At 42.2% G+C, this 5,747-nt stretch overlaps 1 protein-coding gene across 1 annotated transcript in view; it reads left to right on the forward strand.

Annotated features, from left to right (window-relative positions):
- Nucleotides 1–668: 668 nt before the first annotated feature.
- The window catches only part of Pus10 (pseudouridylate synthase 10), a 92,283-nt gene continuing 87,204 nt past the window's right edge, over nt 669–5,747 (forward strand). The window contains exon 1 of the mRNA XM_004636211.2: nt 669–1,099. The gene's annotated coding sequence lies outside the window, so the exon portion shown is untranslated. The remainder of the gene's footprint in view (nt 1,100–5,747) is intronic.

Here is a 5,747-nt window from a genome sequence, read left to right on the forward strand (position 1 = left end):
TGGGCTTTCACCGACTTCTGGAGAGATTGGAAATAGCTTTTACGAATGACTTTTGCTCTTTACCCGGACCCGGCAAACGGTTACAGGCCGAGTGCACAGAGGACCAGGCAGTTCTGTCACTGTCCCGCAAACAGAAACAGAGAGGAAACCGCCCCCTTTTCTTTCAAGCACTTGCACTCAGACCGGCGCCCAGAAGCTCCCGGAGGAACGTAGTCGAGAAACAACGGTCACCCTCAACCCCCCTCCGCAGGCGCGCCGACCCCAGCTCCATCGCACCCCCACCCCAGGGGGAAGCGACTAGGAGAAGCCCCGGCGCGACAGCCTCCCGGGGTAACGGCCTCAACCGCCTCCTGCTAAGTCCCGGCTCTGGCCCACCAACTTCGCGCCTCGAAGAACCCCACACTCACTGGAAAGTGGGGCCAGGACCCGGTCCCGGTCCGGCCCCCACAATTTGGCGGGTCTCCCAGGGCTTTGGGGGAGGCGGCGGCTGGGACGCCATCTCTCAGCCTCCGCTCCGCTCCAGCTCGCGGCCGGCTCTGATCCGGCTGAGGTACACCAGCCGGACGGAGCCAGGCACAACTGAAGGAGCACCGAACCCTCCACCCGCCCACTCCTGTAAATCAGGTCGCAGTTTGTGGCATTATTTGTCCAGCTGAGACCAGACAGCGAACAGATACTACGAATTTAGGGAAAAAAATACTTTCTTTTTAGTTGCCCTAGACTCTAGTTTCAGTTCTAAACCTGAGGGTAAGGGCTCATCGATATTTCTGGCGACGGCTACGAGCCCTAGACACCGAGTGCCACCGGGGCCTCTCGGCCACTACCCTGCTTGGGCTGGGAGTTACGCCCGTGCGCTCTAGAGCTGTCAGGGTATTTGGGGTGTTCGGTTGTAAAGGAGGCAGTTTTCCAAATTTCCCTACAGACAAGCCGGGGAAGGTCACTCATTCCTCTTGAGGGTGGGGAGTACTTTTGTTTTATCGCGCTCGTTTCCTGGGGGAACAGAATTGCTAGACGCAATAGGTGCGTAGTCTTTAGCCTTCCCCAGTCCCTCAGAGAGCCGGAAGGGGTTAAATCTCAGGCTCCAGCAGCTCCGCAGAAGGTAAGACAGGTTTTTGAGGTGAGGGGTCGCAGACTGGGTGTAGGAGAGGTGTGATTGGGGCGTGCCTTTTTTCTATTGCTGGAGCGGCTTTATTATTATTATTATTATTATTATTATTATTATTATTTTGGCGGAACTGGGGATTGAACTCAGGCCGTTGCGCTTGCCTGGGAAGCTCTTATTCCACTGAGCCATCTCCCCGGCCCATGGAGCGGCTTTATTAACCTGGAGGAGGGAGTGGGAAGTTCTTGGTCAAAGAGGGTAAAATCTTGCTTGGCCAGAACAGAGACTTGGGGGTAGATTTGGGGATGAACTTTCCAAGAGCCGGGATAAATTCCAAAGCTAACTTTGCACCCGTGGAAGTTCCGAATGCCCCTGAGCGTGGCAAGCCACACCCCACCCCCACGCCGTGGGAGGAATGACATCTGCGGGTATGGAAGTGGATTTTAAAAGATCCCATGGTGTCAGATTCACTGTCGTCGTTTTGATGTTTTTTTGTTTTTTTTCCTCCATGTTCTATATCTTTTCTCCTTTTCGAGGAATGGTTTCTTTAATTGTCTGAAAAATCCTTCCTCTCCCATTTGATCAGAGACGGCCTAGTTATGTTTGGTTTCTGGAGAAGAGGTTTAGTCCAGATCCTGTTGGGACAATTGAGAGGCAGTGCTAGCGCAACTTATTTCAGATTTCTTTCTCTAAAGCACACACGCAAAGAAAGAGCAAAAATCTTAACAGTGGCAGACAGCACTGGAAAACTGACAGCGTGAGATACATGTCTCAGGACCTGCTTTCAAAAATAATAAACCTAATAACGGAACAGTGATTTCTGTACAAAGTCGTATCATTTCCTTGCATCAAGATGAAACAAGTTTAAGGCATATTTTCACCTTTTACTATTAACGTGATTGAGAAGAGGCAAGATTATTGCCATGTGAAAATGGTTTTTAAAGGTTGATAAGGGCTGGGGGCATAGCTCGGTGGTTTTTAAGTGCTTACGTGGTAGGTAGAAGAAGGTCCTGAGTTCAATCCTTGGTACTGGAAAAAAAATTAAAATAAAAGGCTATATAAAGGTTGATAAATCTGTAGCTCTGTTCCACACACACGCTCAAGAAGGTTTGAGAGTTTTTTTTAAATTTCAAAATACTCAGGACAGGTGATTTTGTAATTCTAAACAGGTTTGGGAACTTCTTAGAGCCAGGAGATCCTGACGTGTTGTTTGTTGACTTTGTGTGATACCTTTCTAGTGAAAAGCTTCTCTACAAAGTGATGTTTTTAAAATTTTTTTTAATTAATTTTATTGAGAAAGAAATAGCAATTTCAAAACAAGTTAGTAGGACAGTTACAGTAATTAATATATTGCATATTGTGGTCTTCATAGTAGTTATTCATAGTACAAGATGCAGACATATCTTGTCTAAACACTATTGGTACAAATCTTTCTTATTGAACTAAAAGCTGTATGTGCTATTTTGTATATACAGATATATATATATATATATATATATTTTTTTTTTTAACTACAAAATGGTCCTTCATTTATATCCCCTTTTTGTTTAGTTTTGTCAGAGATGGGTATTCCATTGCCATTCAAATATTGTAGGTGCCATGAATTCAGTAAAGTAATCCAATATAGTCCAGTTAGTCCATAATAGCAGTGGGTTATCCACAGGACTGGCAATGTCAGAAGTTGTTGATTTGAGCCTTTTACAGCTCAGCATATTAATATGGCATTATTTTTTATACCTCGTGTTTATACTTTTCTGCTGCATGGTTAAGACTAAGATAAAGCAAGACCTATATAACAAGAAATGTGACTTTTGCATCTGACAAGGTCAGTCAAATCCCCTCAAGATTTACCCTAAAACCCGGTACTGGAATTTGTAGATCCTTTGTCAGTGTCAGCCATGTGGATGAGTCATGTCCTTTGCTTGACCAATTTGCTCTCTGTGAAAGCCTGAGAGAATGTTTTCTCTCTATATGACTGTCCTTAGGCACCAAAGTGATCTTTTATAGCATTTATTGATTTGTTTATTGCAATAAGTTGTATTTGTTTCTCTTCAAGTTAAAGATTCTGAATGAAATAAAATTCTTGATTTTAACTAATCGCAAGGAGTAGAAAAATAATTTCATAATTTAGGAGGCTGATGCAAGAGAAGTGGAAATTCCGCCTCAGCCTGTGCAAATAATTTAAACAGAACCTATTTTAAGAAGAAAGGGCTGGGATGCCGCTCAGTGTGAAAAGGCTCTGTGTTCAGTGCCCAGAGCCACACATCCACCCACAGAGAGGGAGAGAGAGACAGAGGATAGGGAAGTGAAAAGGAGGAAGGGAAAGGGAGGAGGAGAGGGAGAAAGGAAAGAGAAGAGGGAATTAGGTCACAGTTTCTCTGTGAGAGGAGTAGTGCAGGGGATGTGTTTTATTAGTATTATTTTTAAAATTTATTTTAATTTCTTTGAGACAGGGTCTTGCTGTGTAGTTGAGGTTGCCCTTGAATTCACTCATGCACCACAGGCTGACCTCAAATTTACATTGATCCTCCTGCCTCAACCTCCTGAGTGCTGGGCTTACAAGGGTGGGCCATCACACCCTGGGAGATGTGCTTCAAATGCTTATATTCAGCCCCTTGAATCCCAATCTCTTCTCAACATTAAACTAACAGAGTAAGTGGGCCAAGAGAAGAAATTCAGATTACTTGTGAATAATGACTTGACCACACAGATTTCATTATTTAAAGGGTGTTCTCATATTTATGTATTTTCTTGAAAATACTCTGGAGCCTGTATTGACTGAAGGAACAGTAAGTGTTTCCTAATCCTAGCATCTGAAAGTTCTCACTGGTGTGTCCAGACAAGGCTGACTTCTTTTCCTCTACTGCTAAAGCATTCACATGAACATAGTAGAACCCAGCTGTCTTTTGTAGTAGTGACTGCTGAGCTGATCTCTATGGTGAAGAAGTCTATGGAACTGTATACATATCTTCCTCAATATTTTGTGTCAAGGATCAGTTTCTCTTAAGTGGCCCTAAAGATTTAGAAACTTACAAGTAAATAGTGAGTTTAAGGGTTGGAAAGCACAGACTGACTGTAAGAATCACATCTGCAGATAAACTGTTGGTAAGAGCTTCATTCTCCCATAAATTTTATTTATTTATTTATTTTTTCTCCCATAACTTTTAAACAAGCTCATTTGAATTATGAAATTGCACACATTGAAAGTGCTGCTGTCTTTTATTTGTATGATTACATTTATACCATCCCACAATACTGCTTGGCAATCATTGATTATAAAACATCACTAGTTTATTATTTAAGTTAATGTAAAATAACTCACTAATCATCTATTTTTGCAAAATGTGGAGTGATTAGGTAATTTGAATTTTTAGCACTCTTCCTTTCTGTCAACAGGAGATTTGTATTTGATTTCCTCTCTTCTCTACATAGTATTTTTTTTTCTTGTTCAGTTTGTTTAAATTGGAAAATTTGGTAACATTTTAGGTAGGTAATTATCCTAGAATATTTTATATAAATTGGTTTGGAGAAGGTTTTACTTGTGGGTGGATCAAGTCTTTCTCATTTTTGTAAGAGTTACTAGTTATTGTCAAAGTGAAGTTGGTACTGATAGTTTGGACTATTTTAAAAATCCTGACTAGTGAACTATTATTAAGATGGGCCACTCTTGGTGGTCGTAAAGGAGAAAAAGAAATGCTGAAGCTGACCTCATAGCCTTATAGTCTGGTATATAGCATGTGGGCTAGTTTCAAACAAGGTAGAGAGAAAAAAAAAAAAAAGACTGGCCACATATGGCCATTTATTTACCTTTTTTTTTTCTTTTTTTTTGTATTTTAAGGAAGGGTCTACAGGGTGTTCAGAATCTCACTACTAGATCAGACTCGTTGTGATCCACCTGTTTACAGCCTCCCAAGAGCTGGGATCACAGGCGTGCACCACCATCCCAGTCTCAATTGCCTGCTCGGCACACTCCAGAGATGGAGCACAGCAGGCCTGGGGATCAAACCATCCACTGATCTATTTGGCTGGCCCTACCTTTTCTCTTTCTTTAAATCTTTTATTTATTTATATAATTGGTACAGTGTCTTGCTATGCAGCTCAGACTCCTAGTGATCCTCCTTGTCTCAGCCTCTCCAATACTGGTATTATAGGTGTGTGCGACCAAGCCAGTTTCAGTGGCCAGTGCAGGGCATGCAGAGCCTGCAGGGCCTGTGGTACCAAGGATTGAACTTGAGTCCTTGCGCTTGCCAGGCAGGCACTTAGACTGCTGAGCTATCTCCCTAGCCCCTTGCTCACCCTTTCTAGCTAAGTTTTTTTTTTTTTCTTCCAGAAAACTCATTTTTACTCTCTAACAGGAAAAAATTAATGAATTAGCTTCTCTGTATTCAGACAATACTGAGTGGTACAAAATTAAGCGTAAGATTTCACTCCTGTTTTCATCTTTCCTAAAAAACAACCACTGTTAATATTTTGATTGGTTGTGTTCTATTGCACTTTATCATAATCCAGAATGGTAAACTACATTCCTTCACAATTAGAGGCCTTTACTTGATCCATCTGTATTTTGAGATAAGATCTCACTCTGATGCCCAGGCTGGCCTGAAACGTGTCGACTCCAGTGATCCTTTTATTTATTTATTTATTT

This window comes from Octodon degus, unplaced genomic scaffold (assembly GCF_000260255.1).
Source record: "Octodon degus isolate 3935 unplaced genomic scaffold, OctDeg1.0 scaffold00078, whole genome shotgun sequence".
NCBI classification, from domain to species: domain Eukaryota; kingdom Metazoa; phylum Chordata; class Mammalia; order Rodentia; family Octodontidae; genus Octodon; species Octodon degus.